The sequence below is a fragment of the Acomys minous genome (genome assembly GCF_964271855.1).
Source record: "Acomys minous genome assembly, chromosome: 2".
Lineage (NCBI taxonomy): Eukaryota > Metazoa > Chordata > Mammalia > Rodentia > Muridae > Acomys > Acomys minous.
In genome coordinates, this window is record NC_140484.1 from 21,983,837 (window position 1) to 22,002,710 (window position 18,874).

An 18,874-nucleotide genomic window follows, 5' to 3' on the forward strand; every position below is an offset into this window, starting at 1 on the left:
AAAAATCTGCCAGCCCTATCCTTACACTGTTTTGCTGCTTTCTTACCACTGGGATTTTAATGAAAACTAACGTTACTGCCTCCCACTAGAACTGGTTTGGGAAGGCCTGAGCAGATGGCTTTAGGGGCAAATTCTTTGTTGAGGATGCACTCTGGATTGTAATTTTAGACCAATGACAAATAAATAGTCATTTGCCCTAACCTTAGAGTTGGACAGGTAAGTGGAGGGACAGGAGGAAGCACCTTCATTGGTAGATAAGCAGGATGGGCTTTTACTCAGCATACGACATTACACTGTGGTTTGTATAATTTCTTTAATGACTTTAGTAATCCAGGTATTATCATCACCTGGTACCCCCAGACTTCTATTTGGTTGTTCTTTCTTTTAAGATAGATGTGGGAATTAGATTCCTGCAAAGCGCTGGATATGCAGCAGTTACCATCAAATCCTCCAACTGAGGCACTACACTATTGAAAACCAAGACAGATCAATGTAGGTCCGATAAGCAGAAAGCTGATCACCTAAGTGTCATGATCCACAGGCCCCACCCCTACAAAGGATGCCTTTCCCAAACCTTTGAAGAGAGTCTGCACATCAGTGTTCCCCAGCTCACCCCCTCTGCAAATGCCACTGGAGGGAGCCTAGCCCCTGAGGCTGCCTCACCGCATTGGAATGTCTGAGCTAACAGTGCTTCCAGAAGGTTCATTGCTCCCTCTGAACAGCACTGCCCAGACTTTCTGGAGATTTTAATTCACTCCGCAACCTCGCCAACAGTTGCATACAAGGTGCCTTTTTTTACACCCTGCTCTCTGTTCAGTCAAACATGCAGACCGTCGCAGGGGCACAATGGCTCCATTCAAGACTTTTTCAAAAAGTAGAGCATATAACCTCTGCGCTGTGGGTTGCTGCCAGCCACTATCTGCAGGAAGAAAGGCTGTCAGATAAAGCGCCTGAGAATCGGAGAAGCGCTGGACAATTTCCATGGAAAATTCAGTTCCGAGAAGCAAGTCTGCATCTCAGTACAGAGAACCATTCTGCTCAGTAAACAACAGCTTCAAGAAATGATGCCGTGACACAAATAGAGAGAGCATCTCTGTTGGAAACTACAGAAGGAAGCGCACCATCTTTTTTGAAATTGGTACTGAATAGACCACTCAACGGGAAAGGACTTAAACGGGACTCCTTAAGATTGAAAGTTTAAGTCATAAAATCATTTACCAGCAGGAGGCCCTACAGCCTCCACTGCACATACTACAACAAAAGATGGGCCCTCTGTCACACTCAACAAGCCAGCCAATGGCAACACTGCTCTTAGACAAATCCAAGCTGAGGACTGACTTGAGTGCTCAGTACAGACTACTCCAGTGATTTATGTTAGGCAGCTGGAGGCAATGTGTCTACTGACAGCTGAGACCCTGGGAGGCCGAGAAAGGACTGAAGGTACGACCTTGCTTCCTGAGGCACCGTTTCCTCCAGCTCCTCATTGCCTGCACAGACAGTGCAGACCATCCTAGTCTGCAAATAGGCTAGAGAGCCCAGACAGTGAGAGAGCCTCAACCAGGCTTCCTAGAGTGGCCTTGCCCGTGAAGTTTGACATAGTCAAACAGTTCCAGTTTGTCCACTGATTTTTCTTTTCCCCAACTGGAACCTTTGAGCTGATTTATAACCAGTCCCATTCTTCAGCGCCTCCACATCTGATACAATAAAGAGTCAGAAAAACAAAAGAGTTTCAGGCAACACTGAAGAGGAACTAATGCCTGCCAAAGGAATTATTTAAGTAGAAAATAAAGGACCCACACTGAGTTTTTTGAAAAGATTAGTGAATGAGAAATTCCTCCATGAATGCTTATGTGTCACTTCGGCTAGCATCCCTAAACCCTGTCATTAATAATTGCCATCTTGTGCACATGCCTGCTCTTAACCATTCCTACCGGATAGTAACCCTGAGGTAATAGCAACCATCCAGGCCTCAACATTGTGCCATCCTTGCATTTCTGCACTCATGGAGGAATCTTTGAGCTGCACTCATGCCTTGCTTTGTTGATGTCCATTTAAATAATAGTTTTTATGAGTATTGTTTCCTCTTTGGTGTGTTTGCTCTGGTGCCAGGATGAGGACAGTGAAGAGGTCAGCAAAGCTCCCACCTTCCTGGTACTGATATCCTGGCAGGAATACATCTAAATAAATCAAGAGGCAGGTAACAAACGCCCTCCCCTGCTTCTTATAGCCGATGCTCCTTTTCCCTGTGTGCAAACAAGAAGTCTGAGTTGAGCAGTTTAGAAAAGAGGAAACAACCTCTCCCTCTCTCTCTCCTCCTTTCTCTCTTTCTCCCTCCCTACGTTTTTAATATATAGAAAGAAAAGGAAGGAATAATCATACAACCTATATTTCTTAGAAGGTTACGTAATGCCAGATACAGTTATAAGTACAAATTCACTCACTGGACTCTCACAACAAATCTGTGAAATAAGTACTACAATAATTTCTATTTATGTGAGAGATAACTGGGGCACAAAAGAATAGGGTCCATTTTCCTGGTTTATAAATACCCATAAAAGAACCAAGTAGTTTGGTTATAAGATTTCTATTCTTCACCATTAATCTAAAGACAGTAGCCGTAGTGAGTTACAGCAGAGTGAAAGACCCCAGGCCACGGTGAGACATACCCTATCACTCTTTTTTTTTTTTTTAAGAATTGGAATTTTGACATTTTGCTCTAGTTTTTGCTTTTTAAAAAAATATTCACTTATTAATAGAAAATGTGAGTCCTTAAACTTTTATCTGTTTCAGGGTTATTTTGATAATGTGTGTCCCTTGTGCTTACATCTGAATTTTAAAATTAATTTGTGTGGAAAAGATAGCTGGTATTTTGATAGGGATTGTGCTAAAGCTGTAGATTCATCTGAATCCATTTATATCTAAAGATGAAAGAGTGTGGAAAAATTTTAATAGATGTAAAAATTATAGTCTGGGGATATAGCTCAGTGGTAAAAATGGTTTCTCGGTACATCTAAGGCCTTGGATCTGATCCCAGGCAATAAATAAATTTCTTCCTCACTGTCCTTTGCCACCTCTTCCATAACTCATACCATAACCAGGGTTCTCTGGTGCATAGTGGGGTATCACATTTGATACCTTGTTAATCACAGGCCACATGGTCCTTGGCATTTCCACCTTTCACTGTGTCAAAGATTGCCCCATGTCTGCACATAGGGAATGTCTCCTCCACTAATCCTGGATTTTATTCTATAGCCATGTCATTACTTACCCATCCAGACTCCTGCTCATGGAAATTGAGTTTGCTTCCAAGCATTCTCTATTACAGAAAAAAAAAGTGATGAACAGCTCTGAGCACATATCATTTCATCTCCAGATGAATAATATTTCTATAGTGTAGAATGCTAGAAGTCCCAACTACAGGGTCAAAAGGCTTCAGATGTTTTAAATGTAAGGGCTGATGCCAAATTGCCTGTGATAGAGGTTGTAACCATTTATATTTCCTCTGGCGATGTATGTGAGCCCTTGTTTTCCCTCCACTTGGCCAACAAAGTCCTTTTCAAACTTCTTGAGGCTATTCCAAAGGAGGCTGCTGGCATTCCCTGCTGGGTGTGTCATTTACCTTGGCACCCTGCCTCCTTTGTGGGAGGGAGGTTTGCTGGCCAGGGTGTCCTTGCTAGAGATTTTTCCACACCTGTTTAGCCTTCACTGTATAAGGCTTCTCTTCTTGGTGCCTTTAAGAGCTGTGGTGAGGCCTGTTCTCGTTCATCTTTTAGACGATATGATCATCTCCCTGAGTGTTTAAAGGCCTATTTCTTCTAGTATATATACAAGAGTCAAGATGACTCATGCAGCAAACAGGTAACAAAAATCCTAAAACTTCTCGACAGAAACATGCAATTGTGTTGCTGTGGTCTCAAAGTTGAGAACCAGCTTATGTAAGAGACTTTAAGAGAGAGAGAGAGAGAGAGAGAGAGAGAGAGAGAGAGAGAGAGAGAGAGAGAGAGAGAGATGTTTAGACTATGTTTCCCAGCTAGTAGCATTATTTGAGAGGGATGCAGAATCTCTGGGGGGGGGGGTGAGACCTGGCTGGTGGAAGTTGGGATGGATTCCTGAAGGTCACAGCCTAGCTCTTCCCCAGTCCCGCTGCACCCTGCTTCCTGGTACTGTCAGTGTTCTCCTCCTCCTCCTCCTCCTCCTCCTCCTCCTCCTCCTCCTCCTCCTCCTCTTCCTCCTCCTCCTCCTCCTCCTTCTCCTTTGCCCACTGTCATGGACAGGGGAGCTGTCCCTCTCTGCCTTCCATGTTGTAGTGCACTGAAATTCTCAGAAATCATAAATAAAAAGAAACTTTTACCCTCTTAACTTGTTTCTATCACATCGTTTGATCACAGAAACTCAAAAATAATGAATGCCTCACATAGGCTGCACAACCATATGGGGGGGGGGGTGCGGGGGGGGGGGGAGAAAAACCAAAATGAACAAAGTGAATTAACAAAGAAAACCCAAAGACTGGGAAATGGAAGTTGTAGCATCCATAAGAAATAAATCATGAGAATTCTCTAGAGAACATCTTTGAATCAGAAAAAAATTATATGAATGAATGAAAGCATGATAGTTCCTATTTTATATTCTAGAAATAAATAAATAAGATCTACGCCCACCCCTGCCCATGGGATAGCTTTTTATACAAACTACTTGGCAGAAGAAACAAGTCCCTTCATGCCTGTGAGAGCAAACGTGAAGATGAGAAGTTGGGATGGCCCATACCTTGTTGAGAAGTCTCAGTTGGTACAACCACACGCAGAGTGATTAGGCAACATCTGGTCTTGTTGAAGATAATCTCACACGGCAAAATCAGGCTCTTGCCTATGTCTACAAACCAGAAGAATTTTTAGAACTCTAGAAATTTCTAGAGGAATTTCATGTATGCACAATGAGATACACTATGAGTTCTTTGCAGTTTGTTTAGGAATTTCCCTCACGAAATGGACAGACTGCAACATACCTGAATGTCCACTTACTGGAGATAGATTGTTAAAGTTGCTTTTGCTTAATCGTGAGATAAACTGCTATGCAGTGTTTAAGCACCACTCCCCTCTTATCAGGAAGGGAAACCTGAATTCATGCCTGGGCCATAGGTCTTTTCTGTCCTTCAAACTGCCATTCAAGTTTTCCATACCTTCTCACACCTTTTTGGCTATTGTAGAACACAATATAGCAAGAAGAAAGAAAGAAAGAAAGAAAGAAAGAAAGAAAGAAAGAAAGAAAGAAAGATCTACCATCTTCATCAGATCTGCTGCGCCTGCTTGCATGAGACCACTAGTGGGCCTGTTACCTGATGTTGTCCCGTCAGTTAGGAGGAGGGAGAGGGGGTCATTGGATCCTCCCTCACCTGAGATGCTAGCAGCCTCTTCCTGCATCCCTCACCACCTATATACAAAGCTACCTCGAGTATTTGTAGCATCAGGGTCCTAGGAGTTGCTGAAGCACATAAACTGGGAAGGGTTAAGTAAAAAGAAGCCACCTCTGCAACTAGCTGTCCTCCAGGCTGGGCTGAGACTCTGGTGGCGGCTGCTCTGCAGTCGCCCACACTCCTGTAAGTATGTCCTTACTCATGCTCTGTCGGAAAGTCCCCTAAACTCATGGGCTCCACAAGTTAGTCTCTGGTGGCGTTGCACTTGGTTTTGTCTTTGGAGCCTCAAAGAAGGAGGTGGACACTTGTTTATGTGTCCCCTGGGAAGGAATTCTCCAAAACCAGCATTATGCTCCATTTATTCCACCACCCTAACAATGTTCTTAGTGCAGTCCCTATATAGTTTTGGATCAGCCCATTCTGCACTTGTGACCTGCCACGTTCACTGGGAAAGCATCTTCCAGAAAATCACCATGCTGTCTTTCACATGAACCACACCATTCATTTTTTTTTCCACTGTGATTTTCAATGATATTCAAATAGCATTATAAAGCACACACTTATTTTGCCTTCTACCCGGCGAAAGTTACCTTTAGACACTTTAAGGTCCTTATGATGTTAGTGAGTAAATTTGTGCTAAAGAAACAAAAGTGGCAGCAGGTAGTGGCAATCATTAGTTACTATGTGTCAAGCCCTAAGCATAAACTACCTGAGCCATTGAGTCATTCGCCTTTTTTTTTTTTTAATGGAATTAGAAGGCTGATGTAGTGAGAATTTAAGATTCTTGAAAAAAACAGTTATGTTATGTGACTATGTTCTTGTTTTAATCCCAGGTGTGGGATATGGGCCTGCTTCAGTTTTTCTGCAGCCATTAACTGTAATTGTCTCATGCACTAGCAGGGGCATGATTTGTGCTAGCTGCAAATAGTTTAATTCTGAGAACTCTTGAGAAGGTACAAAAAACCAGAGACCCCTGTCCCCTCTAGCCTTCTTTCTCTCCTACCTCGCATTGGGGGTTGGAAGGGATTAGGGCTGAATTAAAGGTTGGAAGGGAGGTAGAGGAATAGGAATCCAAATAAAATAGATTAAATAAAATGCCAATAGACTGAGACTTACAGTGTGGAGTTTGTCCAAGTTTACAGTTTACGTGTGTGTGTGTGTGTGTGTGTGTGTGTGTAAGACCTACTTTTCTAAGACAGACGTATTGGCCATGCTGGGACTGCCATCTGTCACTCTAGTAGTAGTCACCAGGGTTGAGTCATCTGATCTGGCCAGAGGGGTGTCCTCTTCTCTCTCACAGAGACACATGCATCTTTCCTGATGTGTGCATTTCCCCCAAAGCTGCACACTTTTTAGAAGACTGTTTTTATTTTACTTTTTTTTTTTATATTTCATTTTTCAGTTTTTTAGTTTTTCTTCAAGACAGGGTTTCTCTGTGTAGCTTTGGCTGTCCTGGACTAATTTTGTAGCCCAGGCTGGCCTCGAACTCACAGAGAACCACTTGCCTCTGCCTCTCAGAGTGCTGGGATTACAGGTGTGCACCACCACTCTAGAAGACTGCTTTTTATAAAGATTCTACAAATAGCTGTGCCCCTCCCCCCCCCCCAGATAGAACCTCCAAGCAAGCTCTCAATGCCAGGATGATTTTCCTGGCACTGTTGGTGGAGCCCCAACCTACCTGTCCCCCTGTGCCCATTACAACGCCCACTTAAACAACATGTCTTTCAGACACAGCATTTATCTGACTTCACTGATCAACTCTGAGTTCTTAGTTTCAAGCTCAAGGAAGGGAAACTGGGAAACTGGAGGGCTGTTCACACACTGGGGCCCGATGGAGTCACCTCTTCAGAGGAGCTGAAATGAACTCAGCGATGAGGGGGGTTAAAAGAAAGAACAGTGAGCCATGAAGCCCCAGAGATAGGACAGAGAATAATAACTGCTTAAGGATCCAAAGTCATCACTGTAAAACTGGATCAGACAGTCAAACCCAAGGCTGAAGGTGAGGACCCAAGGGAGGAGGGAGTAAAAACTGAGAAAATGCCAGCTTATGTGTAGGTGGCTCCTTGGCTTCTGGACACGGATTCAAAGGTCTTTGATCATGGCAGCATCTCCCTTGCGCCTGGGCAAACGTTAGACACCTTTTAAGCTGAGCAGTTCATACCTAGCAGCAGTTACTGTGGACACAGGCAGGTGGCATTGTGCAGGACCTACCTCTGAGAAGCGAACATTGCCATCGTCAAGTCAATGAGTTGTTAAGGGTACTCAGGTGACCTTTCCAACGCCTGCCCTCCAACTATAAAAACCTGGGACAGATCCTTGCCTGGTGAGACCGATCTCTATCTAGTTTTAACTCCACTCACAGAGTTAAGCCAAAGTATTACAAGAGAACACGGCACTGACAAGTCAAAGTAACACAAACAACCCCAGGTCTTGGGAGGCAAAGACAGGCAGCTCTCTGTGAGTTTGAACCCAGCCTAGTCTACAGAGTAAGTTCCAGGCTGGCCAGGGCTACACAGTGACTCTGTCTTGAAAAACAAAAAGCGTTAGACAAAACAAGAGTAATACAAGTAAATCTTTAGTGTAGGTCTGTTTTGTGAAAGTATTTTAACAACTCTCTTACCCTTAACTTGATCTTGACCAAAAGGCTGATAAGCAAGCTCTACCCTAAGAAGGGTAAACCTGCCGGGCTTGGTGGCTCACACCTTTAATCCCAGCACTCAGGAGGCAGAGGCAGGCAGATCACTGTGAGTTCGAGGCCAGCCTGGTCTACAAAGTGAGTCTAGGACAGACAAGGCTACACAGAGAAACCCTGCCTCGAAAAACCATTTAACCTGTAGGCTTAACAGTTTGAGAAAATACTGCAGGCCCCTTTTAGGCCCTGTTTCTGATCTGTGCTAAGGCATTCTCCGGACAAAGTCCCACTGTGAGTCACCACACAGAATGTTTAGATTATATTTCAAGATTGCTACACTATAGTTCAAGTGTCTATGTCCCTCCAACATCCATTATGGAACTTAATTCCCAGTAAAACATTTTTAAGAACAGCATCTTCATGAAGGCTCCACCATCATGAATAAAATTAGTTTCCTATTTTAAGGGGGTGGGGCGGGGCATGGAGAGATGGCTCCGTGATGAAGAGTGCTTACTTACCACTTTTGCAGAGGACCTTGGTTCAGTTCCCAGTGTTCACATGGTGGCTCATAGCCACTTTAAAAATATATATATACAGTGTTCTGCCTTCATGTATGCCTGCAGGCCAGAGGGTACCAGATCTCATAGATGGTTAGGAGGCATCATGTGGTTGCTGCAAATTGAACTCAGGACCTCTGGAAGAGTAGCCAGTGCTCTTAACCTCTGAGCCATCTCTCCAGTCCCACATAGCCACTTTTTAAACTCCGGTTCCAGGGCATCAAATGACCTCTTCTGGCCTCCATGAGAACTGTGTGCATGTGGTGTACAGACAGACATGCAGTGTGTATCCCTGCCAGAGACTGGGTAACAAGGGACCAAACAGGGAGCAGAGGGAGGCAGCCTTGGCAGGACACTGAATGTGCTGGGGGCTTGGTCTTAGTCTTCACAGCCTACAGACAATGAGGAATGGATTTCTGTTGCTCATTCTGTCGCTTTTCATCAGGTGCATACCTACACACTGTGCCTTTTCCTCATGGATTTTTGACAGGTTGTGTTTCCCTTGTCACCACACTGGCATTAAAGAGCCCCACGGATGTCACCTGAAGGCACGAATGCATAAGTGAGTAGAGACCATAAGTGAGACTCACTATTTAAAGATCAGGTTCAAGTGTTTGTGTGTGTGTGTGTGTGTGTGTGTGTGTGTGTGTGTGTGTGTGTGTGTGTGTTTCTAATGGTAAGTCAAGATGATGATTTAGAAAATCAATCCCAGCACTCCAGAGGCTGAGCTGGGAGGATCATGCCGTTGAGGCCAGCCTGGGCTACATAGAAAGACCATGTATGAAAACAAAACAGTAACAACAACAACAAAGGCTTAAAAATCAACGAACTGTTACATAAACTGCAATACCCTTAGGTACATATGTATACGTACTTTCCTTCCCCCCCCCCCCCGCCATCAGTTGGCGTTTTGAAGCATAACTTCAGAATGTAGATTTTTACCACATGACCCAATCAGTGGATGAAGTAAAGCAAACTCCTTCCTCTGTGACTGAAGGATCCAGAAACCTGTGGGGGGTAAGCAATGACTGCTAACGTCCCTCGCTGGAATGATCTGGGAGCCTAACTCTGTGTTACCAAGAAATGTGACCCTACCCCCACCCCAGAAATAAGACAGAAATACAGATGCTTGTTTGAGATTTGAGGATGATATTAGTTTCCTGTTGCTGATGTGACAAATTTCCACCAACTTAAACCGACACACATATGGTGGCAGCTTAGAGTTCTAGGGGTCAGAAGTTGCAAGTTCAGTCTCATCAGACTAAAGTCAAGGCATCAGCAAGATCTGAGGAACAATTATCAGCAGCAGCAGCAGCAGTAGTAGTGGGGGGGGGTAGCATTTAGCTGTCCAGCTTATAGAAACTGCCTGCTTTCCTTGCCCTTAGGGCCCCAGTCATTGCAATCTTTGTGTTGCCACGCTGCTTCCCCTAATCTCTGTTGGCCTCATTGATGTTGGACCTTCCAGAATGATCTCCCCCATCTCAAGAGCCTTAACTTAGTCATACGTGAAGAGCACCTTGCCATGAATGGTGGGTGATGGTGTATTCACCATTTCCAAGGGTGTGATGTGGGTGTCACTTAGGGTGCTACTACTCAGAACTTAGCCAGACAATTTGAGGCCTTTTCTTGCAATTGGATCCCTCAGTAGCTGTCCTGGCTTACTTTATCGTCGCTCTTCTCTGAGCTACATTGCTATTAGGTAACAGCACATACATCATGTGATGCAGACTGTATGTCAGGCACAGAAAGATAAAGCTCTGGAAGGGAGTAGCAGAATCACTGCCGAATCTAGGAAATCCATCCCCAGAGCTAATGACTGCGGTGTTCCGTGTCTGATGAGCCAGCGCCCTCCTGAGCTCCTGGTACTGACTGTGGCATCTCAGTTAAGCTGTTTGACATCTCACTACCCTCTTCAGACTCTGGCTCACCCTGGAGTATGCCAATGTGGCCTCTGCCTAACCACATACCTCTCAGGCAAGCCAAGCTTCTGAGTAGTTTGGGGTCAACTGAACACATTAAATCATTAACCCTAGGAGGAGGAGGAGGAGGAGGAGGAGGAGAGAGAGAGAGAGAGAGAGAGAGAGAGAGAGAGAGAGAGAGAGCAGCTAGCCCTTGACCATAGTGATTCACAAGGAAACAGTTCTTGAAATCTATCCGGACCTGTTCCTGCAGCCCTTTACTTGGTATTGAAAAGCATTGCTTTTATAAGTGGGAATGTGAGTCATGCTTCTCCTGTTTTTATTGAGTACACGGAAGCAACAGTTAATGCAATTTGGTCCAAACTCCAAGTATAATTCCACTGCTGGAAGAGCGGTCAGGCTCAGATTTATTAGAAGCCAGAGGAGGCTCTGCCATAGCTCATTAATGTTTTTCATTTTTTCATCTCTGTTAAGCTCAACACTGTCTGGTAAGCTATCCAACACAGACCAGACACTTTCCTCAACATGGCAGTTCCTGGTCTGAGCCCATGTTCACTTGGGAATCCTGCAGGAAAGGGTCATGTGTCCTGTGGATACCCCCATTAGTCAACAGCCCCCCAGGAAATAAGCAAAGATACCTTGGGCTTTCACTTCTTCACCTAGCAACAACCTTCCGGTCCCCTTGCCTACGCTCTTGCCCTCCACAGCCTTTCCCCAAACAGAACCCAGACTAAGAACTTTTCAAAACATGGGTCATAAAATGTTCACATTCCACTCAAAGCCCTTCAGTGGCTCCCTCTCACACAGAAGCCCATCTTAACAGGAAGGTCCTTCTTGTCTCGTACTTTCTTCCACAATCCTTCTCTCCAGCAGCTGAATAGATTCGATTGCTTTCTTTTACCTCCACTGAAGGTTTCACAAGGTTACTGACTAGTTATACCATTTAAGTAGTACCATCATTACTAGATTAGTACCTGGTACACAGTAGGTGCTCAATAAAGAAATATAGAATTGTAGTTAAGATATCATCTGAACACAACCCCCCCCCCAATGCTGCAGAGACAAATAACAGATCTCTCCTCTCTCTCTCTCTCTCTCTCTCTCTCTCTCTCTCTCTCTCTCTCTCTCCCCTGTTGATCACTTCATCCACCAGAAGTGTAGTGCCTGGCAGCAAGAGGGATGAAGGGAAAGCATGAATGAAGCACAGGTATGCTTTCTAGCTATTTCTAAGTGTGGGGATCAGCACCCAGAGCAGGAGTCTGTGAATCCTTAGTAATTGGCGGTTTAAGGTTAGGAGGATAAATTTCTCCAAGGAAAGTTCATGGCTTTTATCAGATTTTCATAAAGGCCCAGAGACAAGATGAGGCACTGAGTTATGTCCCTGAATCTCAAGATTCTTTTTGGTTTTAAAACAAGGATAGGCACCAGGAAATATGAACATGTGACCAGATTATATACACAGAACAGGAGGGTAAGATTACATACAAGGAACAGGAAAGTAATTCATACTTGGTGAAAGGACTCAGCTAATTAACATGGCTTAGCAAGCTTAGGCCTTATCCATACAAGTATGGCTGAAACTATTGAAAATCAGGCAGACCAGCAGAGCATGGCAGCACACGCCTTTCATCTCAGCACTTGGGAGGCAGAGGAAGGCAGATGACTGTGCATTCGAGGACAGACTAGTCTACAAAGTAAGTCTAGGACAGCCAAGGCTACACAAAGAAACAGCCAAGGCTGTCTTGAAAAAAAACAGGAAAAAAGAAAATTAGGCATAGTAAATTTGCCCTGAGGGTATATATCTACAAGAAAAAGATAGATATGCATGAGATTACTCAATAATTCACCATAACAGTAAAATGTAAAATACTGAAAATAGCCTGCCAGGTTCAAAAAGAATGTTGACTAAAATATGGCCATACCCACTCAACAAAATACAACATAAACAACATAAGGAATGCAACATACTTCTGCTAAATGATGTGGACACTGGGGAATGAGTGTAAAGGACCAGAGGAAAAAAAAGGATTGCAGGACAGAAGGAACCTTTGGGGTGACAGGCTTTTGATTGCATTTGGTGGCTGTCAATTTGACTACATCTGGAACTAGCTAAACCCCTAGTGGCTGGGTACACCTGTGAGAGACTTTTTTTCCCCTTAATTAAATCATTTGAAGTGGGAAGACCTACTTCTAACCCAGATTTTGAGGTGAAAAGATCCACCTTTAATCTGGGCTACACCATCTGGTGGCAGCTTGTATAAAGGACACGGAAGAAGAGAGTTCTCTCTCTCTTTGCCTGCTTGCTGTCACTCTTGCTGGCAAGTCCACCCCCTCACTGGCATTAGAGACTACTTCTTCTTGGCACGTACTGAAGACCAGCTGAGTCATCCAGCCTTGTGAACTGAACAACTGCTGGATTCTTGGACTTGCTGTTGGTAGACAGCCACTGTTAGACTAGCTGGACCAAAGCCTATGAGCCACTCTAATAAACCCCATATGTGCGTGTATGTGACTGTATGTATGTATGCATGTGTGTGTATGTATATGTGTGTGTATATATATATATATATATATATATATATATATATATATATATATATGTAAGTTCTGTTCCCCTCGAGACCTTGACTTTACAGATTTTTTATTATTATTATTTAGAGGTAATAGAAACTGATGTAATTCAAATGGTTTGCCAGAAGAAGAGAAAAAAGGACGAAAAAAGAAGGGATTAAATAATATGAAAAATATGGCCACAAATTCTTTGACAGTTTTTTGTTTTACAAAAGGTGGGAGGAGAGGGATGGAGAGATGGTCCTCCTAGAGAGAACCTGTGTTTTATTCCCAGCGCCCGTATGATAGTTAACAACCATTTGTAACTCCAGTTCCAGGGGATCCTGTGCCCTCATTTGTCCTCCGTAGGTGCAGCATGCACACAGTGCATAGAGATACATGCAGACAAAACACACATACGTATAAAATGGAAACCAATCTAAAAAAATAATTTTTAAAGATGTATTTATTTATGTACATGAACACTATTTGCATGTATGCTTGCATGACAGAGGAGAACAAGAACTACAAGAGGGCACTAGATCTCATTATAGATGGTTGTGAGCCACCATGTGGTTGCTGGGAATTGAACTCAAGGCCTCTGGGTGAGCAGCTAGTGCTTTTAACCTCTGAGTTGTCTTTCCAGAACAACAACAAAAATTTTTTTCAAAGGAGAGAGGAACCTTATGAGATTTCCCCTGCCACACTAGTATGTCAAATGGTACTGTCATTGTTCAGGTCTTGTTCAAGTGGCCATATTGTTCTGAGTTCATGGGTGCATGTCCTGTCGGATAGAGATGTCCTGGTCCTCTGGACCAGGCCTTTCCTCTTTTCTGTGGTATCCTCAAGTCTTAGGTATAGGGGTTGTGTTGTCAATATATCAGTTGACCAATGGTCAATGGTCCTCTGCATTTTGACTAGTTGTGGGTTTCTGTAATGGTCTCTGTCTGCTAGATGAAGAGCTACAGGCAACATGACTACTGAGAGAAGGAGAACAAGTCTTCTCCAGGAATGAACTCCCTCATTGAGCATCCAATACCAAGTAGTTAGCCCTAAAAAAAATACGTATATGAGCAACACTAAATAGATTCAGCAGTTTGTGTATATGTGTATATACACACATACATATATAATCATACATATAAGTATATGTGTATATTTATACATACATACATGCATACATATATATTTTTAAGAAAAAAAGCCATGAATTTGAGAGGGAGGGATTGAAAGGGCTGGAGGGGAATAATATAAATATTGTATACATATATGAGATAAAAAAAAATAATTTTGGGGAAGTGTTTTGAGATAGTTTTTCAGTGTAACAGCCCTGGCTGTCCTGGAACTCACTCTGTAAACCAGGCTGGCCTAAAACTCAGAGATCCTCTGGCATCTACCTCCCGAGTGCTAGGATTAAAGGCATGTACCACCATTGCCCGGCCAAATAAGTGAATTTTTAAGATGGGAAAAAAGCTGAGCAGAGTGGCAGAGACCTGTAATCCCAGTTAAGGCTGAGGCAAGACAATTTTTGTGATTTTGAAGTTAGCCTGGGTTACATAGTGTGCTCTAGGCCAGTCTGGACTAGAGAAGAGTGAGTTCTTAACTAAAAACAAAGCAAAAACAAAACTCCACCAAATGCCTGAAGAGACCACAATTAGACACTTGCTGCTTTTGCATAGGACTAGCGATTTGTTTTCAGCACCCACGTGGCAGCTCACAACTGCCAGTGACGCTAGTTCCAGAGGATCTGACACCCACTTCTGGCTTCCTTGAACACTGTGCTCACATAGCACACATATACATGCAGGAAAGATATTCATACACATACAATAAAAATAAATCTGTGAAGCAAACATAAAAGACTGGAGGGAGTTATGTCCATTTCCCTGAACATGGCACATTCTGTGACTGCTCCAAACAGAATCCATGGGAAGTGACATCATGCCAGTCTACAGGCTGGGAGCTTAAGAGGAGGACCATCCATGCTCTCTCTTTGAGCCCTCAAGTGCCACATGAGAGCCACCATGAAGCCATCCTGCTCCAACCAGACCAAGTTGTTGTTGTGGCTTTATTAAGACAGGGTTTCTCTGTATAGCCATGGCTCTCCTGGACCCACTCTGTAGACCAGGCTGGCCTTGAACTCATAGGGATTCTCCTGCCTCTGCCTCCTGAATGCTGGGATTAAAGGTGTGCACCACTACTGCCTGGCTCTTTTCTGATTTTTTTTTTAGGTTCAGTGAACTTTATTGATGGTATCCAATAGAGTAGGGCTCCCCGGGCCCCTCCCCTTATTCTGGGGGTCTAGGATGGAAACTGTGAGGGGCAATGCTCAGTGTCAGGGGCTGAGTTGGAACAGGGACTCCTCAGCAGCTGAGGGCCTCTCTCTTGCTCTCCTTGCTGGGGTGGGGGATGGGTGGTCCAGGGCTTCTTACTCCTTGGAAGCCACCACCCTGTTGCTGTAGTCATATTCATTGTCATACCAGGAAATAAGCTTTACAAAGTTGGCATTAAGAGCAATGCCAGCCCCAGCATTAAAGATGGAAGAGTAGAGTCACTGTTAAAGTTGCAGGAGACAGCCTGGTCCTCAGGGTAGCCCAGGATGCCCTTTAGTGGGCCCTTGGATGCCTGTTTTACCATCTTTTTTAATGTCATCATACGTGGAAGGTTTCTCCAGTCGCCGTGTCAGATCTATGATGGACACGTTGGGCGTGGGAACACGGTCATGCCAGTGAGCTTCCCGTTCAGCTCCGGGATGACTCTGCCCACAGCCTTGGCAGCACCAGTGGATGCAGAGATGATGTTCTGGGTAGCCCACGGCCATCATGCCACGGCTTTCCAGGGGGTCCATCCAGAGTCTTGTGGATGCAGTGATGGCATGGACTGTGGTCATGAGTCCTTCCACAATGCCAAAGTTGTCATGGATAACCTTGGCTGGTGGAGGGAAGGGGGTGTGGGGGAGGGGTTAAGCAGTTGGTGGTGCATTACTGACAATTTTCAGTGAGTTGTCATATTTCTCGTGGTTCACACCCATCACAAACATAGGGGTATCAGCAGAAGGGGCAGAGATGATGACCCTTTGGCTCCACCCTTCAAGTGGGCCCCAGCCTTCTCCATGATGGTGAAGACACCAGTACATTCCACAACATTCTCAGCGCCAGCACCAGCCCATTGGATGTTAGTGGGCTCTCTCTCCTAGAAGATGGTGACGGGCTTCCCATTGATGACAAGCTTCCAGTTCTCAGCTTTGACTGTGCCATTCAACTTGCCATGAGTAGAGTCATACTGGAACATGTAAACCACGCAGTTGAGGTCAATGAAGGGGTCATTGACAGCAGCAATCTCCACTTTGTCAGATAAACCAGGTTCCCAATACAGCCAAATCCGTTTTCTCTGACGTTCACCATCATGTCAAGGAACTAGGCTGGCATTGCATGAGAAGATGTGGCTGTCTCTGGAACACAGAGGAGCAAAGAGTCTTTTTTTTTTTAATTCTTGACCAACTAAATCATAAGGTATAATAATAAACATTGGTGGAAGCCTTAAAATATTGCCTTTTAAAAATGTATCAATATACAAAACTTGATCTAAAATTGATCCCCAGCACTGTAAAGATGAAATCTATCTGAAACAAATGGGGCTGCCTCTTCCTAGAGCTGTAATGTTTGTATTAACCACTTACTGCAACTTAACAACCACACATACCAAATTAATAGTATTTTATAACTTCTTATATCTTTGGGGGCTATCCTGTTGCTCCTCAGGGTGCCAGCTGGCATCACTCATGTGGCTGTCCTCAGCTGGGAGTCCAGCCTCTGCACCCACATTGTTCTTCAGCCCACCTGTGTCTCCAGGTGGTGCCCCTCCCCCCCAATGTCTTTACCAGTTTTCTGTCACAGGCAGAGCCACTTGGTACCTCCTTGCTTTTTTTTTTTCCTTTTTATTTTCCTTTCCTTTCTTCTCTTTTCTCCTCTCTCTCTCTCTCTCTCTCTCCTTGGTTGTTTAAAGATTGTTGTTATTATTTTTAAATTGTGTATATTCAGGTGTTTTGCTCGCATTATATCTATGTACCACTTGCATGCCTGGAGTGCCTGCAGAGGCCAAAAGAGAGCGTTAGGTCCCTTGGAACTGAAGTTATAGATGGCTGTGAGCTGCCATATGGGGTTTGGATACTGAGCCAGGGTCCTCTGAAAGAGCAGCAGTTCTCTTAACCACCAAGGCATATCTTTTTTTTGTTTTTGTTTTTGTTTTTGAGACAGAGACTCTGTCTTGGATAGGGTTTCTATTTCTGTAACAGAACACCATGACCAAAAATCAAATTGGGGAGAAAGAGGTTTATTCAATTTATACTTCCATATTGCTGTTCATTGTTGAAGGAATTCAAGACATGAACTCAAACGGGCAGGACCCTAGGGACAGGAGCTGATGCAGAGGCCAGCCTGCTTTTTTTTTTTTTCCTTCCTACAACCCAGGACCACCTGCCCTGGCATGGATGGCACCACCCACAATGGGCTGGTCCCTCCCCCCTTGATCACTAATTAAGAAAATGCCCTACAGCTGGGTCTCATGGAGGCATCTCCTCAACTGAGGCTCCTTCCTCTCTGATGACTCTAACTTGTGTCAAGCTGACAGGAAACCAACCAGTACAGTCTCCCTATGTGTCCCAGGCTAGTGCTGAACTCAGAGTCCTCCTGTCTCAGCCTCCCAAGGGCTGGGATGACAGACATGCACTGCCATATCCAATGCTGAGATTTCTCGTGTATGAAATTGAGGGTTCTTATTTGGCTTCTTTGAAGGCACATGATGGAGAGGTTAGGGCTATAGTATCATGATGTCTTCACATGTCAACTGGTGGAAAAAAAAACGTGTGTACAGGTGTATATCTGTACACATGTATGTATGTATTCGTGTGTGTTCATGTCTGTGTATGTATGCATGTGGAGTGTGTGTGTGCATGCATGTGTAAGAGAGGAAAACAGAGCAAATGTGGAAAATATTAACAGCAGGTGAACCCAGCTGAGGAAGATACACTTGGTTACCTTTTCTTCCAACTTCTCTGTAAATCCAAAACTTTCAAAATAAGAAGCTGAAGGAAATAACGGTAGAAAAGTAAACAGTTAAAGAAAAGCAAACATCATTTTGTGTCTATTAAGCCAGTTCTTCCCACCCCACTGTGGTTTGTTTTTTGAAATAACATCAAGTGCTGCCAAGGCAGTGGGGAGGCTGGTCCACGCAAATTGTTAGTGGCATGACCACAGGCTCAACTTGCTGGGACCAAAATGTAGCAACATATAGTAATTTTTTTCATTGCCGTGAAGACAGTCACTTCTCCCATAACTTTTTTTCAAGGAATTAGGCTGACACAAGAAAAATGATGATGATATAATAATAATGATAATAAACAAAACTATGCCTGAAGATTAGAAATGAAAACACTACAAACGTTTAATGGGTTAGGGTTAAGAAATTACACTCTATTACTAGATGGTACAGTAGACAAGCACTGAAGACAGGCTTTAAGGTTTTGTGAAATGAAGAGCAAAAGTTGGGCTGTTGAGATGGCTCAGCGGGAAAGGTGCTTGCCACAAAAGCCTATATTAAAGCCTCGCATTGCCTAGCATTAAAGCCTCGGCAGCCATATAAAGGTGAAGGGAGAGAACTGACTCCACAAAGCTGTCCTCTGTCCTCCACATGTGCCCTATAGCATCTGTGCATCTACACAGACGCATCATGCATGTGCACATGTGTGTGCACACACAAATACAAGCATACAAGTCATGATAATGATTTTTAAGAGTTGTGACTACTA

At 44.0% G+C, this 18,874-nt stretch overlaps 1 pseudogene across 1 annotated transcript; it reads right to left on the reverse strand.

Moving 5' to 3' along the window:
* Positions 1-15,496: 15,496 nt before the first annotated feature.
* Positions 15,497-16,472, reverse strand: LOC311592529 (glyceraldehyde-3-phosphate dehydrogenase-like; annotated as a pseudogene). Its single transcript has one exon. The product of its transcript is annotated as a glyceraldehyde-3-phosphate dehydrogenase-like (transcript).
* Positions 16,473-18,874: the final 2,402 nt, after the last annotated feature.